Here is a 21,329-nt window from a genome sequence, read left to right on the forward strand (position 1 = left end):
TACTAACTAGTCACAAAATGGCTTCCTATTTATGCAATGTGTTATCTGTAATGTCACTTAAATTGAATAGATGAGTGCCTTCTAATAATGTATGTTTACTTCATGAACTTGTGGGCAATTACATTGTAATTATGTCTTTTGTAGGTCCTTTTTTGCTGACACATAGTGCACCAGTGCATTTTAAGTGTAATTGCAGTTCTCCCTACCATTTAGGAAAGCTGAACATTGTTAAAGGTTTGTAAATTACCTACACTTAGACCATAGCAAGCAGGCAAATTAAATGGCAGTGTCAGTAATATTACAATGTAAATTGGTGCCAAGTGTAATCCAAGGTAGAAGCATTTTTACAGAATAATGTTTACGTAGCACCTCAAATGCAACAGAAAACACAGATAGTCCCAAACTTGTAAAAGTACATAATTTTTGTACCTGAGAAAAGACATAGAGGATACAATTTACATAGCTATCAACTATCCAAAGAATCAAATACATATTTACACAAATTTTGTTCTACTGGGCTACACAGTCGTCCTACAGAAGAGAAAGGTATGCCCAAATGCCAGTATGTCAGAATCCCATTCTTCCTCCCATTGGGAATAATGCTTCACCAGAGAAGCAAGAAAATATATCCCCAGCAGCCTGAAAAGCTCTGGAAAGAAGCATGGAAGGAGGGAAGAAGAGAGGGAGACCCTCCTTGCAGTGAAAAGTGGATCCTTCCTACTCCTTTTTCACAAGACCTTGAACTCACCAGAAGAAGCCAACCTCATTGACCACGCTCGCTCCTCTTTTTTTTCCTTAGGGTAAAGGTAAATGCAGGAGCATGGGGCAGTGTGTCCTCATCATGCTTCCAGCTTCTCAGGAAACCCATGGAGTAGATCCCCAGGTGAACTCAAGTTTGGAACCCCACAGTTGATCATGATCCTCGCAGAAGGAGGGAACATTAAAGCCAAGCAAAGACAGGAATCCTTTATCCCTGTCCTTATTCCTGCTAAGCAGTGAGCTGAATCTCCCAGGCAACTAGAAGAGCAAAGGTTGGAAAAAACCTATCCCTTGTCAATGGCATGAGGCCTTTCTTCCACAGCTGGGACTCCAGGACTGTTTGATTGGTGCTTGGAATTACAAAATCAGGTTAATAAATTTTCAGCCTGATGCTTTAAACCTTGCCATATTATTATTCACCTCAACATCTGGATCACAAGATGGCATTTCACTTTAATTTTTAAACCACTTGGAGGGTAATTTCAAAGCAGAGAATATTTTTATTTGCCCGAATTTTTCAATTTTCAAAAGTACAACTTTTTTTACTACAGACTTAATATATTGGTGTTTTTTTCAAGAACTGAAACTTGGAAGGTTGATGCTGTTTTTGCTATAGGAATTTAAACTATCATTTGCATGGACATGTCACTACAGAATTTTTTTTAAGTAGATTTATGTCACCCTATGGGGCTTAAGGGGATAGTGATTATTATACACTGAGAAATGTGCATTTAGCTTACAAAACCAATGTCCCACAGAGGTGACCACTCTAGAAAGACCAGCAACATCACTTAAGTAAATTAAATTTGAAGTACTGTCCTGTCACTTCATGCCTCTAGGCCAATCACTCACTGGTGGAAACATCCTAGTTTTGGATTAAACCAGCTCAACCATGCAAACTGTAGCCACTGCATGGGAAAGAGCATCTGGGATTGACAGATCACAGATCATGGCAATAGAGGCCACAAGTCCAATGACATAATTTTTATTTAGAGCAAAATCCTAGTGGCATTTTGGTAGAATTTAATCTTCAGTAAATATTTATCAGAATAAACCCAGGGGGATGTATGCTGATCTCATTTGCCTTCCTTGCAACTTGGAAGTAGCAATGGAATTCTACTCATGAAAATCAGAGTAATTTCCTATGGCTGAATGAAAAAATTGGTATGATAAAATGAAAACAATCACATTGCCAGGCCCAGCACAAGTAGGCATAGTAAACTCTCAAATTTTGTGTATTCAGAGCTCTTGGGGATTTAGAATTCCTCTTTCTACTGGTGTTTCTAACTAAAAGTGAGAAATTAAGCAAACCCATTAAGTAGCTGGTGGTCTTTTCTCCATGACTGGTGAGAAGGAGAGAGGTTTGCAGAACACTGGCACAACATGGACACAGAGATGTTAATTGTGCCTGGCCTTCCAAGGCTGAGCATGGAAAAGGCACAACACTCAGAGTATGAGTGACTCTGTTCTCTTCTTTTTGGTTTCCTAAAAGCACGAAAATGAGCAGGACACAGTGCTTAAATTGAAGGCTTCTTACTATAGCCTTACTGGGAGCTTTTTTGTGACCAGCTGAGATGGTCACAAAAAAAACCAACACTAGCCCCATCTTTAGTAACTTCTGTTTGATTGGAATCTACCAATACATTCTGTAATTTAAAGAAGTCAGTTAGTAGTAGTTTGAAGTCTGACAGTTTGCACAGCCACAATTGTAATCTCATGTTCACAGGCCTCCCTGTACTTCTATGCCAGTTTTGTTTTCACCTTTTTACACTAAACAGAAAAAGATTTTCAGTAAACATCAGTGGTAAATGCTATTCAATTTAAATGCACATAAATTATTCAACTATCACAATTATTGCAAAAATTTAACTTTTAATTTGGGGAGAAAAAAAACCCTTAATTGCTATATTCAGTAACTATTCTTCCATATTCACAATGGACTTAGAAGAGAACAGCAAAGAACTGAAGAATCCTGTTGCCAAACACAGCCCTTAAATTACCAGCTTGTCTATGGAGCTTTTTACTTTAATGCACTTAGGGGGAATAGCTCATCACTAATGATTTGGAAACACAGATCACACAAATCCTCAACTCAAAGTTGAACAGTAACCCAAGTCTTAATACACAAGTTATGTCTCCTTCCCCTAATACATATACAGATTAAAAAAAAATAATATTAATAACACCAAAATACCATGTCAAGTGCAATGGTTTCCCCACCAACTCTATCACCTGTTTATCTCTCACCCTCAGTACTAACGCTAAATTGGGCCTCATGAATTATTCATGAGGGGCCGTTTAATGGGATCATTTTTCCTGGCTAGCACTGACACTAATGCTAAGAAAAATCTCTTGACATTAATCTTGGGTTGAAGAAAGCCCCAAATACCTAGTTTTCTTCTGAATGTTCCCTGTCCTCCTATTTAACACATTGCAGAAACCAGTCATTCTACATGTCTGTTATGCAGGAGTGTGGGCATGGGAGGGTAGAAGGGACGATACAAGGTCGGAGTGGGAATTTGTTACATTATGATTTTCACATTGAGAGCTCTGAGGTCTGGTCCAGCTCACATTAAATTTAAATGAAAGTTTGCCTCTTTTTAAATTTTTTTTTGTAGATGCATATTGTCTCTGAAGGAAATGAGAATATCTGTTGAAAAAGACAAGCAAACCATGGATCTCTAACTGCATTATTTATCTAAACTGCCCAGAATTGATTAAAGCCCTTTTTTTCTGCATTAGTTTATAGCCATTCTGATGATGAAGTGATTTAGGGTGTTTTTCAGGGCTGATTACAAGAGTAAAGGGCTCTGGTCTTGCAATTGCAAATATGACTGTTTTCAAAGCCATAAAAAGTCAGAAGCGTGTTTTGGCACATCCTAAAGACAGAGTTCTTTTTAGTTTATGCACTAAATAGACTCCTGCAAAGTATTATCCAAATTACAATCCCTCCCCTGAAGAAAAATCTCTTTAAATGTCCTAGAGAATAGTGAATTACAGTCTAAAACAAAGCTTGGTGGCAAGTACTGTATAATAGGAATCCCTCCACACACACTCTTTGGTCATATCATAAAACTACTGACTTGCCTCATTTTTCTAAACCAAAATACCTAAAAAGCAATACATTTATTTTTTTTCAGTTGTAGCTTTCTGACATCTATAATGGTTTTGTGTCTAAATCTGACAACATTTGTAACAAACTGAAGCGACTGTTACTGCTGGAATGTCCTGGAGGCTTTTTCTGTCGGAGGAGATGACAGTAACTTTTCCCATGCAGATTAAGCTGGTGTTTACAGATTTGCCCTGGGTGTGCATTTTTATCCAGCTGTGATCAAGTAACACTGCCTGATGAGTGCCAGACAGATCTCCTGATACGAAGGGCTTACATGCCCATCACTTCTGTGTAGAGCATGGCTCTAATCTGGACACCACAGCAAAGTTCAGTTATTGTTTGATTTTTATTTTCCCTTCATTTGTACACTAAGGCAGAATACTCAAATGAGAATGCAAAAAGCTTTGCCATTTGAAAATCTCCTTGCCATTTGACAGAAACTAGCATTATGTGGATTGAAAGTTATTTTTGTTCAGCCTTTCAGTTCCCCACACTGAGCTCTAACAGGATTTAAAAACAATTAGAAGTGGAGTGGGTGGTTTAACAATTGAGAATTTAGGATTTCATTAATTCTTTTTTCTTTTTTTCCCTCAATGGATATGTTTCTTTTGTATGTTGTAATAATCTGAATATGGCAAAATATAGGCTCAATAACTTTTTCCCATCAATGAAACTGTGAGGTCAAGAGGTTGCTTGCCTTTGTGGGACCTGAAGCTATACACACATTATGGTGTGGTACTTTGAAGGTAGCAGCGGTTGCACATTGCTTTCTCAGAATTCCTTGCTACTGAAGATGGAAGAAGTTCTGTTTCCCAGTATCTGATTCCCTATTTGGAACCTCTAATACATGAAAGGATAAGAGAAAAGCCTTTGCCATCCTTTGAATTTGAACTTTAAACATATTTCTAAACATTAGCAATATTAACATTGCCTAAAGTACTAGCAACTTATTTCACATCTGTTGCGTGGTTTAAAGCTGTAAAAGGAGTACTTAAACTTGTGGGGCAAATTCAGCTTTTTTAAAGCAGAATTTCCACTGCTTTCCAAGCCCAATTGATCCATATTCATATCGGTGTATGTGAACAACATTTGCCATTCAGTTTCCTGTTTACTTCAAAAAGCCACATATTTTGCACATCTTTCCTGCTCTAATATTAATTTCAGTGCAGGAAAGTACTAAGATCCCTCATCCGACCCATAGCCAGTTCTGTATAAATTTATTATCTTCATAAATTGCAAGGCAGCTTTTTCCAGAAGCCAGTATGAGGAAGTACACTTAAAAAAAAATCCAAAAAATCAATGGTTTCTACCAAGAGCTGGTGTAGAACATCTTTGTATTTGTTATACAACTTACATTTGTGCTGAGGGCATCAAAGGTGCAGCAAACACAGTTGAAAAAGTGATTCCAGAATGCGGTGCATAAAATCAGTACAGTCTGAGGAGTGCATTTCTTTTCTGACTGTGAAATGGTCAGGTACTGGTAGGGCCAAGGGAAGGCTGAGTTGGAAAACCTTTCACCTTTGGGATACAAGTTCAAATCTGGACAGGTCCTTGGTGACATCACATTACCATGTGATGGTTTCCTGGTGACTTACACAGAACATATTGGTGGGCTGCTCCAGAGCCAGTGGGCAGATGTCCTCATCACAACAGACCCCACTTCAGGTTACTCTCTTGGCAGCTGTGTCAGAGGAACCAAGGAATAAATGGGCATAACCTTCCTCTCTCCCAGCCCTTACTTTCATTAAACTGGCAGGCTATTACAGGAACCTGCACTTAGAAACTGCAAGAATAGAGAATACACAACAATTTTACTCACCACTGAGTTAATAAATTACAGTATAAGCAGTTTGCCATGCCAGTTTCAAGTTGCTCTTTTGAAGGCACAGTTTGAAGCCAGGCCATCCCAGGGGGGTGAGAAGAGGCGTGCAGCCCCCCAGATGACTTCCCTGTGCAGAGGAAAAGTGCTCTCAGTAGTGCTGTAAATGCAAGCAGCCAGCTCTGAGGCCACCAGCTAAGAATGGAGCCCATGGCTCTTCTCCCATCACTGACTCAACCCTGGGGTCCCTCCTCTGCTTTGCAGAGTGCAGAACAAGCAGGGCACGGGGATGGAGAGGTTCAGCGCAGTGCATCTGACATGTAACAGGATGGGATAACAGGTACAGCCCCAGAAACCTCTTGGGGCCTTTCTCCATAACCAGATAAACTCAGCCTGTATGAATGTATCACACATGCTCATATACATGTGTTTACATGGAGATATGTGGTATCTCATTGGCTGACAACAATTTGGCTATTTTATAAAACTTGAAACTAAGTTCTTGTATTTTTAAAAGTTTATTAATTTTAATGTATCAGCCAACCATTAGCTCATGGAAAGCCTATAGATTTTTGATACTCAGCTTTAACTTGCCAAGTTCTAATAATCATTAAATTTCAAGGAAAAAAAATAATTGTAACCAGATTTTGAAAGACACTAAGCTGTTCTTAGGCTACAGTTAGAGAATACAAAAAGCTGGAAGACTGCTTTCCTGGGGCTTGTTTTTTGGGGTGTACTGAAATTAAGTATCAGGCAACCACAGTTGTAGTTCTTGAAACAGAAAATAACACTTAGAGGCCAGATTTTAAATGACCTGTGGCCAGTTACCTAAATACATAAAAATCTGGCTTTAAATCGCATTAGTATCAAATCTTATTCTACCTGACAGTAACAAATTCAAGAAAGTTGCTCAAGCAGACTTAAATTTATTACACAACTTTTTTTTTCTACTGCAATGTTAGCAATTCGGATCCCAATTCATATTAAAATGTAGATGAACATTTTTGTGCTACTTTCTCAGCTGATGTAATATACAAAGCTCAAATAATGGCAGATTTAGCTCTGAAAAATTGTTATATAGTTATATATTGCTATCTGATTTACACAAAATCTGGCTATTGGAGCTAATCAGATGTATCATTCAGCTAAGGATCTGCTTCAGAATCATTATTTTTTTTTAAAGTGTCAGGAGCATGACAGAAGAGTATATATTTAATTCATTTATTTCTTCATCCATTTCAATGAACATTGGATTTTATCCTTTTGTGCACAAAAATAAATCTCCACAGAGATTTTTATAGCACTTATTGATTTAGAAGGATTTGCTATACAATCTAATTTTGATTTGCTGGGGAAGATGTGTTTTTTAGCAATAACCTGTCTATTATTCACTTAGCTAGGTGCCTGTATGAGCTTTGCACTTTTAAAAATCCCTTTCTGGAGACTTAATTTTCACCTGCACATGCACTAGTTGACAGCTCCCTGTTCTTCTTCACTGTCCTGACAATAAACCAAGAATCCTGGTACTCATTTCATTATAAACATTTTGTAAGCATCCCATAAAGATTACTTCTGAACACCACAGTCAGGGCTAGATATGAGCTTCTTTTCCCTGCAATGAAAGGCTGGTGTCCGATCAAATGAGCCATCCAGGCCCTAAAAAGGCTTTTAAAAAAATAGTTTTAATCTCTTCATTGTCTGACTTCACGGCATGGTAGTGCTGCCCTTAAATAAAACTTACATAAAAATGGTTAGTACAGCTGGTCAGAAAATGTGCTTGAAGTTTAGAACCACATATCATTGTTTATACAGATGACTATTTGGGATAGACTTCAATAGAATCTGACTTTACTAGCAAAGGAGAAGGCTTTGCCAACAGCATAGGGTGATCAGCAACAGCAACTCATATTTTCCAACTGAGATCAATGTGGACTTTGATCCATTAATGCAGACCTAAATATCACCAGACAGATATGAATAGATGACAGTGAAAATATGAGAAAGAAAAGTCTGGAGTAGTCAGATTTAAGAGAGTTGTTTCATATTCGAATTCATTTTAGTACTCTACAGGAAAGCAGCCTGTTTCTAGATTTTCAATTAACATACCCTAGATATGAATTGAAAACACTTCTATTCTACTAACACAGATGCTTTTTTGTTCACCCATTTTGAGCCCTTGCTCACAGAATTGGGTTTTTACAAAATCCTTGGAAATATGTTAGCAATACATTTTTTGAAATGTCAAGGAATGACTTTGTTTGGAATGGAAAGCTGCCGACAAACACGCCAAGTCACTCAGATGCCAATTTAGATATTTAGATACTCATGGCAGGCTGGGGAGAGAGGAGAGGAAAACCCCAAAACAACAAAAAACACCACCCAAATTGAAAAAGCTCGCAGCTCTGTGCTATTAAATTAAACTAAAAATAAAGATGATGGCAGTATCTGCAAGCAATTTGGGTGGTCAAAAAACAATGGTGCCCTCTGGTTTGAAAACAGTGTCTAGTGTTTGCACTGTTCTTACTTGTCACAATAAATTTGGACAGGGTTCCTATTTCCTGAATTGACTGAAGCTTTTCATTCTTTAAATTTCTAATGTGTTATGTCACATCTTATTGTATTACATGGTGTCACTTTGCATTATTTTGCATCGTCTCCAAAGCTGATGAAACACAACACAACAGCACATGACAAAATGAAATAAGCTGTTGGTTATACAGACTAAGTGTTATAATTCAATATTTGTCAGATGCAGCAGTCATTACAAATAATCTCAAACTTTCAATAGCTGTAACTCCTTAGTCAGTGATAAACTTGTTTAATTTACTAGTTTATCATAAAGGAAGGATCCTTTCCTGGGAATCACAGGATTGTTGGTATTTACCCAGTATCAGAATGTGCTGCTGCTGCTTCTCAACCCCTGCATTGCTAATTTATAACACCAGAATGAGATTTGAGACATACTAGGGAGAGAATTTCTCAGGATGAAATAAGAGATCCATTTGAGATGGCATTAATGGTGCAATATGACTGTTTTGATTTTATACCACAAGTACAGTACAGAACCTTGGGACAATTTCCACGTGTTATGACTAAGTCACATCACTCAACAGAGAGAGAACTGAGGGCTCCCTCCTCCCCTAGTTATTCTCGTTGATAGCAATGATATCAAACTGAGGAATTATAACCTCACAATTGTGGCCTGGTTGAGATAAGAAAATATGTATATTCTAAGAAATGAACCAACTTATTGTTATGAAATATTAGAGTCTGTAATCCTCACAAGATTCCTATCAATATTGCAAGTAAAATTCTTCTCTGAGAAGGAACTACATGAATATAAGAACTTAGTAACCATAATATTAAGTCATGTTAAAAATGGTTTGATCCATGTATTTAGTTTTAAATTTGAAACATACTTGAGGAACTTACAAAAATGTGTGCAAATACACTGAATGGGAACAAAAAGGCAAAAATTAGAGACTGTCTTTCAGTGAAGTTCTTAATTCTAAATGTGTTTTTCTGAGTGGATGGGAATCAAGAGCTTACTTTCTTTACTGCTATATTTTTATTTTAGATTTTTTGCTTCAATACAACAAATTTTTTGCAGAGAAACAGCCATTTTTTCTGCTTCATTCCATTGTTCTGGTCATTGCAAAACATGGGCTGTTATTGCTGTTTGCCTCTCAAGAAAGAAGAGAATGGATAGCTAAAGATACCATCTAATATTCGTGTTATATCAAGGGGGTTATGCTATAAAATATATTCCCACAAGTACAACCGAGAATGTCACAGAAAATATAGCCAGCCAAGGAAAGGACTGTGAGCAAGGCTGCCTGACAAATAGGGCACAGGGCTGACCAGGAGTCATCAGGTTCAAGCCTGTGCCGGGACATGAATCACATCACATAAGCCCAGCAAATAAATCTGTCTCGCTCTGTGTTTACTCCCACACTCCTTTCCTCCATTTCTTGTCCAAATGCATTCACAGCCACTTTAAGGCCATTTGTTCTCATGTCAAAATTATTGTGTGAATTCAAGAGCTTTTTCTTCTCCCTGGTGTTTACCTCTTTGTATACTTAGAAATAGCAATTTTTACCTCTCCAACTCCATTTTGCTGGGCACAGCTTCTTTTCAGACAGGTCATCCTTTCCTCTGATCATCATACTAGTCAGCATACCTTTGCAGCTGTTAAAAAACCCAGAACATTTGCACCTTAACCATAGGGATTTTGAATTTAAGGCGATGTCTAACAAGCACCTTGGTCACTGACATAAATACTCTCCTTGCTTCATTAAAAATATTTTACTCAATATATCTCCAAATTGTGTTTTCCTTTGCTGTGCACTGGTAGTTCATAGTAATTCTGTGATTGACTGTTACAACTAGGTGGTTTTTCTTTCTGTCACTTCCCACTGATGAGCCTACAGCTCATAGCTGGTTCTTTTCATTAGTCCTTAAGTGCATGACCTGGGAGCGCACGACCTTAAATTCCGTCCCATTTCTACTACCCCAGTCTTCAAGGTCATTTAATTCTTCCTGTATAATATTCCAATCCTCCTCTGTATTCATGACATCTCCCAGTTTTGTATCATCAGCAAATTAATTAGTACACTCCTACTTTTTCTGCCTAGGCCATTAAGGAAAATATTAAATAAAATTAATCCCCAGACCAATCCTAAAGGAACTCTACAAGCAACTTTCCTCCAGGGAGAGAGAGAAATCCTTTCAACATAACTCACTCTCGTCTCTTGTTCAGTCACTTTTTTACTTATCTTACAGTCCTGACACTTGCTCTTATCTTTTTCAATTTAACTAATAATTCCCCATGTAGTAATGTATCAAATGCTTTACTGAAGAGCAGAAAGGTTGAATCTATTGCATTTGCTTTATCTCAACAATCGAGTTGTCATCAAAATAAAAGGTGTGAGATAACAAGTTTATCTGAATGACTTCTAAAAAATTAATTCATGTTTTACTTAATCTCATTTTCCCATTTTGATAATTTTTTTGTTATTGAAATCTTAATTTTGATTTTGGGTCACACCTAGATTACATTTAATTTCTATTCAGTCCTCAGTGCACAGGGATTCTCTTGGTTATTTTCTCCTCATATGACTGAGAAAGCTTTTGCCATCTGTTTAATTTGATTTGCAAGGTCTGATTCTGCTAAGAAGAACCTTTCTTTGCTAAACTGTTCTTACCCTGACTTCATTTTTCATCAGGTTTCTCTTATTTCTCATACAATGCCTGAAGTTGTAATTTACCTGCTAAGGCATATGGTCAGTCTCATGTGTTAGTCTTCCTGGTTTGAGGCACATTCCTCTTTTCTTATCCAGATTCCAGAAATGAATGTCCAAGAACACTGCCATATCAAATATTAGGAGCCTGCTTTATCCCATTACTTGTCTGTGGCTCACATTAGGATTTTGGCTGTGACCACTATATTACCTTAAGCTGTTACAGTTCCTAGGTTGAACACTCCTCATCTGTATTCTGTGAATAAAGACCTTTTTTCTAAAGGCTGTCAGTTGATGTCACTTGTCCTTGCAAAGAGAAACACATCTACCTGGACAGGCAAAAGCTCAGAACAATCCCAGATGGCAGGAAACATCTAGCAGGCATGTCAGGGAAAGATGACGTCTCATAAAGCCCTCCTAGTGGCATTTGATTTGACATAAACCCTGTAGAGCTCACTCAGCAAGCCACATTGCAAAGATGCTTCCTTCAGCACATCCTGGAATGTACCAGAATTGGGCATTACTGGTTTATACAAGTATGAATAAGCTCTAGGTGCCTTTTCTTGGGTGGGAAAGGCTGTGAGGGATCTATAAGAGGGGGAAGCCAAGTATTTCAGGGTAGTGTGGAAATGTGTTTGCATGGGGATTGCCAACCAGAAATAGGAGTACTAGAATCAACCACTAGTAGCTCTGGTCATTAAAATCCATGAAGATTTTGACCTTTGCAGTTTTTTGTTCCGTATTTCTGTTTCTCCCCATAGTGGTATTATCCCTACTCTCTTAACTAACTCATACAAGTCTGAATTCAGCATGTGCACCGACCATTATCCAGAATTTCCCTTACACAGCTGCTACCCTGACTGGTTATGTAAAGTTTCTGTGACTGCTCAAAGACTGTTCTCTTCCAGCAGTTTCTCTAACTCGGTGATGATTTCAGGCTGTTTCTGTTGTTAGAACTGTCAGCATAAGGAGTATTATGAATATTCTATGATTCAGAGTTAATACAGCCAAATATGAGACAATGAAATTTTTTTGAAAGAATCTCCTGAAGGGTTCTTTTGTTTCTCTTAGCATATTATGATTAAAAAAAAAATTATTCTTGGCTTTCAATGGTATACATGTTGAAGAAGAGACCCTGCCTATTTACTCCACTTATGCTACAGAAAAGCCAGTGCACTACAGGTCAAAGGGAGGGATCTCATAATAAAAATGCAGAATCAGTCTGATTTTGCTGGTTAGACCAAATTTTCCATAGTTGCTCCTTGGCACCAGCATTGATCATTGTATAGAAAGAAGCAGAGACAGTGTTATACATAAAGCCATTTTTCCTCCTGCATTCTAGAAAAGCAGGACTTATAAAGTTACTCAGCTTAGTGTTGCCTCCAGGTCATCTTTAAGAACCACTGATGGACCAAAACTACACTACTTTCCCTTATTGTTTTTTTCAGTCCATCTATACTTTCAACCTCTATAGTTTTCTATAGAAATGAAGCCCACAACTGGCAGCATTTTCTCCATTTTAAACCATAAAAGCTCATTTGCTCTGGGAGCCTTGCATCTCATACTGTGAGAAATAGTGAATGATGATTCCCTGTTCACATTCTGACATAATTCATGTTTTTTCATAGTTTTCTGTCATATCTCTTTTCAGACATGGCTTTGGCAAGATGAAGACTCCTAATGTACTTGAGCTTATATGAAAGCAGTTACATTCTTCCCATCTCCCTTGTAATCCTTTCCCAGCTCTCTTATATCTTTCTAGAAGTTCAAAGATCAGTCTTGAACACAGTTTTATGCAGGAGCATACCCATTTTTATTTTTTTTTCCTAATAATGCTCAACAATTTTCAATTTTGACTGTTACTGATGTTTTCAGAGAACCATACACATTGATTTCAAAACCTCTTACCTGAATATTTTGCAAGCCACTTTTACATATGCCTAAGACTATTTTTCTCCATAAATCAGAATATATCAGTTTCCCAAACATAGACATGTAATTTCACATCCAGGCACTGGCCATGTGCGTGGCTTCTGCCATCATCTTGTGGACATGTCCCCCTTCAGATGACTCTAGATGCTTATTTTCTAGCAACTGGAACACATGCTGAATGTTCTATACTATTTTGTTCCCCATTTGGCTAGAAAATACTATTCTAAACCTTCACAGTCAGCTGTAGATCTGTCAACCCTGAATAATTTGGTATAATCTGTAAACAGTGGGAGCTACTGAATCATCCCCCTCCCTCAATAAATGTTATTTATGAATATAAGGAGTGCACAAATCCTCTGTGCATTATGAGCAACCACTCATTGTTGTGAAAAAAATTATTTTATTTCTACCTGTTGTCTCCTATTTTTTTTATTTGGTTATTAATCCAAGCTAGTTTCTCTTATTTCTTAAAAAGTTAGATCTTTTGGGTTAGGGATCCTTTATAAGGCCTTTAGAAAAGCCAGAGGTAGTATCTTTATCACACAATCTTACCTCACATTGTTCATTGAGCTCCTACAAAATGATATCTGTTCTTACAGTAACTGCATTCATCTTAACTATCTTACCTGGTATCAAAGTTAAAATTCAGCAATTTCCCTGCTGAATTCTGTCTGGAGACACACAATCTGATACTTATAATTAGATCCTGTTTATTTTCCCTAATTTGTTGCAAAATCTCTTCCATTGACTCTTCAATCCAAAATAGTGTTTTATATTCATGTCCTGTGAGGGTAAACCTGGAGGAGCCTCCCGATAGCCTAGTGCTGAAGGCTGCTTCTAAAGTTTAATTTTTATTTCCTGCTGTGACCTGACATTACTTAAGTGCTCCATTTATACTTTCAACACTGAGCTCCAGGAACTCCTTTCAGGACTTTCAGCAGACTCTGCTGCACCCATTGTATTGATTCTGAAGATGAACAGATAAAAAAACAGATTTAATGCATCTACCCAAAAACACAGTCAGGTCACAACCAATCAGAGCTTTCTTCTTTGCAAACCACTCCCAGCACACACATACTATTGGTACTAAATTTGTTTCAAGAATATGATAACAAGAGAACATATTTTAATGGATAGAGAAGCCTACTCAGTCTTAATATGAAACATAATCTCGAGTATATCACCAACTTTATTGTCTTTGCTCTAACTCTGTAAAAGATCTTTTTTCTTACATATGTAGCACTGTGATTTTGATAGATATTCACTCCCTGTATCACAAATTAAAAAACCCCAAAAGACTACTGTACATATGCTCTTCAGAAGGATGCAAAATGCCTATTAATTATATATCAACCATGCATATGCAACCACAGACATGGAGTTAGAAAGCACTTTTATGACAGAGATATCACTTACTGAACTGAATGGATATTTAAATCCCAGTTGTCTGAAGAAGGGGGAATTGAATGTCTAGTCTATGTCTGTAATATCTTATTGAAATGAACAATACCATGCACTTACAGAAGGAAAAAGAAAATTGCTTGGACAGGTAATACAAATTCCAGACATGTCAGAGATTGCTTTGCTTTGCCATTCCTGAAGTGTCAAGTTTTCAAATCAGTATTATTCACCTCTAATTAATATCAATACCCTGGATCCAAATCTTTCTGTAATTGCTTTTTCATGTGTATTTTCCATATGTTCTCACCCTAAGACAGTATGTAGGCTTGAGAGGCCTAAACCATTTATAGATCAGCAAAGACCTTAAGCTGTGCTTTTCAAGTTTTATTAACAACAAGTTCCAGTTCCATACTGATTTTCCTGCTGTGCATACAAAAATGCCACGAGCATTTTTGGTGGATATTAAGAAATGTCAACAGTACAAAACCAATCCTACATTTTGCAGATAATTAGACCATCTGAAATAATTTTGAAAAGGTGGTTTAATTTGTGATCTGTGAGTAATTCACTTTCATGGACACATATTCTTTCTTAGAACTGGCTAGGGTAATTTACACATTACAAGGCTTCTAGACATAGTTGGCCACTTAACCAGTACTAATAAATTGAAAATGTGTGTGCATGATTTAACAAAAAAAGGAAGATGTGAATGTAATGCAGGTAATTGCTGAACTACAGTTCTACTTCTGACAGCTAAAGAATACATGAATAGACCTGTCTAGAGAACACAGTTTGCTTTGCATCATCTTTCAAAATGTTGATTTTTCTTCTAAATATTTGAAAACAATTATATTACTATTTTTGAGAAAATTCTTAGTGTCAAAACGCTGGATTTCAGGCAAAGTGATCCTAGAGGTTAAAATGTGAGTTTGCATGTGGGGAGGGATTGCAGGACCACATTCTTCTTCCTTCAGCATCCAAACTGGACATCAGAGGAAAAGCAAGCTTCCTGTTAAAACAAACAAAAAACCAACAAATCCCAGACCAACAAACAAACAAACAAACAAACAAACAAACAAAACCCCAAAACATTTATCTTTCAACAAAATACTGATTTATTTTTAAATAATTTCTGCTATAGCTCATTTCTGCCAGACTTTGCACGTCACCTGCCACTGGCTATATTGGTGTATCCCTTCCAGGGTCTGATGACCAAATTAACCTTCCATATTTGGGTTCTGGTCACTGGGAATGGACCTCTGCATATCCAAAAAGATCTTCAGTTTTGAAGAGCTCTCTACTTCCAAGGATAACCCTTTTCTTTATCTAGGTCTTTTTCCTGCCTCTGCCAGCTCCAGGCATTTTGCAAAGTTTGTTACAAAGTCTGGGGGGAATACAAGAAGCCTGAGAGCTCTTAAAACTGGTAGAATTTTGTGAGGCAAAAAATATGGTTGAATATAGGAGTGCTGTGTACCCTGGCATATTGATGGTGCAGCAAAGGTTCCTCTTTTTTCATACGCATTTTTTCTTTGCTCCTGAAACTCCTCTGTTTGGTTTTTTTGTTTCTGTTTTTGTACTTTTTTTTGGTTGGTTTTGGGGTTCTTTTTAACTTTTTGATGTTGGATTTTTCCCATCCCAATGAGATTTTGAACAGACATGTATGAAAAATAAAAACCTAGACTTAAAATTTTCAAGCAGGAAACAGAAAGAAATTGAGCTGTGAAGGGCAAATGTGACAATTAAAGTAGCAGAATCTGTAGCAGTGAAATCCACTTGCAATTGTGCCACAGCACAGAAATTAAGTTGTAATTACTGAAAGGCTCAGCAAATACAAGCATTGCAGCTCTTATTAAAACAAGCAATGTTAGCCACAGTAAAGAGAAATAGGCAAAAAAAAAATAGCAACAGTGCATAGACATTCTTATCTCTACAGGGTTTTTTAGATATGATACGTCTTTTAGTATGAGCTCAGGATTCAGTGTCTTCTCAAATTATGGACATCAGGAGAAACATCCATGAGGCTGGGTCATGTTACAAAGGCATGAAACAGCTGTAAAGAGAGTTAACTCAGTAGATTATACATCCCCATTGAAAGGAAAATATTTATCAGAAGGAACACTTTTTATGGTTTTGTTTGCTGGCTAAACCCACTCTTGCTAAGAGTTGTAAAACTAAAATTTTGCTTTAGTAGTTCATTTTCATTTTTGAGGTACTAGTATCTACACTATCTACAATTACTTGTAACTGAGCTGACAAAGTATTGCAAACGTAGCTCAGCCTCTCCTGCCTTCCTCCTTAATTCAGATATTCTGGAAATGGTGTCACTCTTACCACTCCTCCTATTATTTTTGCTCCACATCTCTGGTGGCTTCAGATCTTCCTGCCACCCATCCAACATGATCTTTTAATATCCCTCAACGACTCACACCAGCCACTGGCATCAGAATCAGCCCTCAGCAGCCCAGCACTACCTTGCAAAGAGAATGTCATAATTGCCATTGATCGCCAGTGGAGCAGGGGATCTGTGTCAGCTGAAAAAGCGCTCAACTCTTCAGTATTGCCTCAGTTCACGGCGGTTCCTTTTCTGTCTCCTGATATTTTATTACAGCAGAATCATTTTAATTGGCACATGCTGGTGGAAACAAAACTGCATCTGTTGAGGGCCAGATTCTAGCACTCCTGCTCAGGTGGTACAAGTCCCTTGTTCTGGAGTGTGTCCATTGAAATCGAGAAACCTGCCCAATTGTTAGAGGTTCAGAGGAACACATTGTTCTCATAGGTATTCACTTTTATTCCATAATATGCTTTAAAAATACACACTGTACAAACCATTAAAAAAAAACTCCTATTAAAGTAAGTTTTGCCATAATAGAGCAGAGAAGCAGCAGGAGGGGAACAAAGGGCTACCCAGCACGACACTTATGCTAGCAAACACCATTTCACACCTGTTAACTACTGTGAATAAAATCTTCGGAATCAGTTCCTCAAAAAAGTCAAAGAAAGAAAGAAAGAAAAACTGTTCACCATGAAAGAAAACGGGAACCTCAGGTGTGCTGCTGAAAGCTTACATAGTCAGATCAGCATTTATAATCAGTGACTTCTGAGACTACCTGAAGGAATGGAAGGCGAGGACTTGGCAGGTACACAAAGTATACACAAGCACAGAAGAATCCATCCTCATAATTTTGAAGTGAAATGGATGATAACCCCACGAGGTCCCAGGAAAGACACAATGTTCTGAACTAAAAGTTCAGCCAGAGCTTTGGTCCTGAGAGATAATTATAAGGCTGCCTGACCTAACTGACCCAACCTAATGAAACGAGTATGTCTGAACTGAGGAGAAAAGAAAAATATGCAGTGAGCATCAAAATGGGGTTCCTGATCTGTCACTGCTATTCAGATTCTCACAAAAAGAGATGTGTTATTGTCAAAGGCTTTTCCATTAATAGATGTCAGCCTTGGTGGCTACACACACAACCAAGCAGAGTACAGGAATTCTGATTTCATTCCTATCTCCTCAAATATGGTGATGGCTACCTGAAAACTGTTGCTAAAGACTGAAGTGATTAAATTCAGGAAATTTGCTTAAGATTGGGCATTTAATCATTAGTGTTACTTGTCAATCTAAAATCCAATTACACATCCTTACCTTTGTGAGGACTTGGGCAATAGTGCATCAACATGAACAAACAGGAAAAATCTGTCTTCTCATTATTAGTAATAATATCTCATATGGAATAGAATGCTCTTGCAGAGAGACCTAAGATTACTGAAGAACCTATAGGCTTACATCTTACATATTTTAAATCAGTTTTACATTAGTCCTGGTTCCAAAGTAAGTTTAAACTAGAAAAATCCAGCTGTGGAAGTCTGACTTGGTGAATTTTCTTTTGGTATGGTTGTCTTCCACTGCATACCACTGAGAATGGATGACAGGGCTTCTGTATCCACAACCTAGCAATTCTTGGCTCACCACGCAACCCAAACAGCCTCTTCATAGATGACACAGCATAAATCCTGAGGCTGTATCCCATTTTCCTTTATTTACACACACATGTAGTCTTAAGGGATGCTTCAGCAGAACTCCAACTAAAGCATGTCAGCCTCAAGGGCTTTTCTCTCAAACAGTGAGCCTAAGTTCGCCACAGAAGGAAACTTGCTGAACTACATTTTTCTGAACTTTAAAGAAAAAAAGTCCTGATTCTAAACTGAATGAGGGAGTAAATGAATGAGCAACTTCACTGAAAGCAGGAGTGGCCCTGCTCTATTCTAGGAGAGCTATAGAGAATCCAGGTAACGAAGCCATGACAAGAAAATGTTCCCACTTTTTTTTAACTCTTTTGTTGTAAGAACATTATCCATCTCAGTAGCTTTATTCTCAGCAGCAAACCTTAGACTGGTCTTTGAGGACTCTTAAATAACCTCCAGTATGGATGTAAAAAGGAAGCAAACCAGAACAATCAAACCTAAGGTTTACTTTTTACCATATTTCTAAGATACCTTTTTGATTCTCAGGCTCCTGCCCTCAGCCTTTCCCAAGTCAGTTCCATTCCCATCTTTTTCTCCCTGGATGATTCCCTCACAGCAGGCAGAGAGGCACCACTTCCAGGCAACCCCTGCTGTGCATCAGTTGTTCCACTGTAGTCTTTTTCTTGAGGCTCCTCTACAGGGATCAGTCTCCCCAGCGACTTTGGCCTCAATTTCCACGCTTCTGTGTCATTTAGTGGTTGGCTACAAGTGAAATCTTATTTGGTTGGAAGCTGACCTGCTGCCTATTCCGAATAATTTTAGATTTAGTCCTGGGATATGACTGGGATTTGTGTTTTAAGAGTTGCTCCTTTCTTTCCTGGGGTTTAATGAACCTTTTCAAACCTTCTTATTTGGTATAACATCACAAAGCACCTTTGTTTCACCAAAAAATATCCAAAATAATTAGTATTTAGCTCTTAAATATCTCCTGTTTCCCTTGTTCTTTGAAACTATGACCACCTGGAAAATTATGATGTTCCCATTCCGGCATAGCAGAACTGTGATGGACGGACTCATGTAACCTTACAGACTTTGGTCCAGACTTACCTTCAAATTGGAAATAAGTAAAAAATTCTGTAGAAAACTCCTGGTCTTTTTAGAACTTCTCTGTCACTACACATATCTGTAAATGACTTGGAGATCTGCAAATGAGTAAGGAAATGACGTTCAGAGGAGAGTTTCTGGGCTCAAGGTTGTTTTTTACTGGATATTCTAGACTAGAAAATTAGTCATGGATTCATTCTAAGTCTTTAAGACTACATAACTTTTAATCTCTGCCTCATTCTACTCCTCATCCCCCCTGGCTACATCCACATGCTTTTCACTTGTTCAGACTTTTGCTGGGGGAGAAGTCTGAAGGTTTGTGCAAGAAAATCTGGGATAATGTGAGACAGCATAGGAGTAGAAGTCTCAATCTGAATGAGGCCAAAAGGATGACTAGTTACTCATTTGTGACTTGACCAAACAGCAGAGGAGTGTATCCAGTCCTGATAGTGTGAACTGGATGGAGTTTTCCTAGGTTCTACTTGGATGCAATGCACATATTTTTTTTCCTAAGACAAGGGCCCATCAACAGCTCATCATGTTCTTGGTGTTACTGTGAGACAGAACTGCATGGTCTCTTTGACCTTGAGGTAACCAGGATTTTGCCTTTGAGGTAAGATCTATCAACATCACCTTCTTTCATTTGCCAGGCCCACATTCCTCCTAATATCCATGGAGAACATTTCTGTCTTACCCAGCTCCCTTTAAGTGACTGTGCTTAAACTTCTAAGGGTAGAATCATACAATGTTTCTAGGCAGGCTGCTTTTTCTTTGGTCTTCACAACAATTCTTTTGTGGGCGTTAACTTCCCCCCCCACCCAGGAAATATTAAAAAAAACCCCAGTGACTAAATTGTACATAAAAAATTAATTGGAAAATTTAAGACAAAGAAATTTAAGAAATAATATAAAAAATTATCTTCAAGAACATTTTCAAAAGTATTTCTTTCCTGACTGAATGTCTGAGAAAAACACCAGTATTTCCTTTTTTTATTGAAAGATTCAAAAGGCAAATATAACCATAGTAAACTTCGATAGTATAAACAACAAAGCTGAATATCCTGCTTTCTTGTGTCTATTAATGGTATCTTGTGATATTAATTTAAAAAAGAAAGAAAATTAACTTTACATATTTATTAGCAGATTATTCAAATGATTTATCATCTCAGAGGTTCCTGTAAGTACTGCTGAAAATATTACCATTCATTTCACTGGACATAACAACATAAAATGACACAAAGTGCTTCTCTTGTTTACTTATACTTACCAGGTTATGTAATCTCTTCATTCTGCCACCGGATATATCTTCTTTCTTTTGCCCTCAGGAGTCTTCTACACAATTTCAATATGTTTGTCTAAGGGAGAAAAAGGGAAAAAATATTCAATTCAAATTTTGAAAATATCTTATGCTTACAATTCTTTCCTTTCACATAAAAAAATATTGCTTTGGCAATTTTTTTGGTAAAGCTCTCAAAAAGAAGACCTTCCAGGCTTGAGGACTAAAGACAAGACATCCTCACAGTGCAGAGATTCTGCTGAAAATTTTAATCAGGACTGGAAGTGGAGTTGGCAGATTGATTTAAATTAGGCAGGCCTGGCTCTATATTGGGAAGTCTATGCTTGCATATCCATTTTTTTTTACTCCAGTTCTTCTTTTGGATTCTCAGATAAAAGAGAATAAAGTGGGCATTCTCCACTTGATGCAATTTCACTATACAGTGATTCCCATCAATGTATAATTAAAAGTGGATTTCCTTTTCCCTGAGATGGGGGAGGGTCTGCATAAACCTGGTTGATGTGAAGTGAACAAAGAGAACTTTCATGAGTTCTCCTGCAAACAGTCTATCAGTTACAATTCCTAGTGTTCACACTGCTGCACTGTTCAAAAGGAGCTCTAAAAAAAAAGTCAAGCAGGGGGTCCAAGAAAAATTCAACCCGCATGCCAACTAAGGGAAAGAAAGAGAAGGCAGGAAAAAAAACCTAGCTTTTGTTGT

At 37.6% G+C, this 21,329-nt stretch overlaps 1 long non-coding RNA gene across 1 annotated transcript; it reads right to left on the reverse strand.

Moving 5' to 3' along the window:
* Nucleotides 1-14,264: 14,264 nt before the first annotated feature.
* Nucleotides 14,265-20,885, reverse strand: LOC115948662. Its single transcript, XR_004082456.1, has 4 exons — nt 20,819-20,885; nt 20,603-20,690; nt 19,340-19,434; nt 14,265-15,272 (listed from the first exon to the last, which is right to left on the reverse strand). It is a non-coding gene; the product is annotated as an uncharacterized LOC115948662 (long non-coding RNA).
* Between the last annotated feature and the right edge of the window lie 444 nt (nt 20,886-21,329).

The sequence above is a fragment of the Geospiza fortis genome, unplaced genomic scaffold, assembly GCF_000277835.1.
Source record: "Geospiza fortis unplaced genomic scaffold, GeoFor_1.0 scaffold19, whole genome shotgun sequence".
NCBI classification, from domain to species: Eukaryota; Metazoa; Chordata; class Aves; order Passeriformes; family Thraupidae; genus Geospiza; species Geospiza fortis.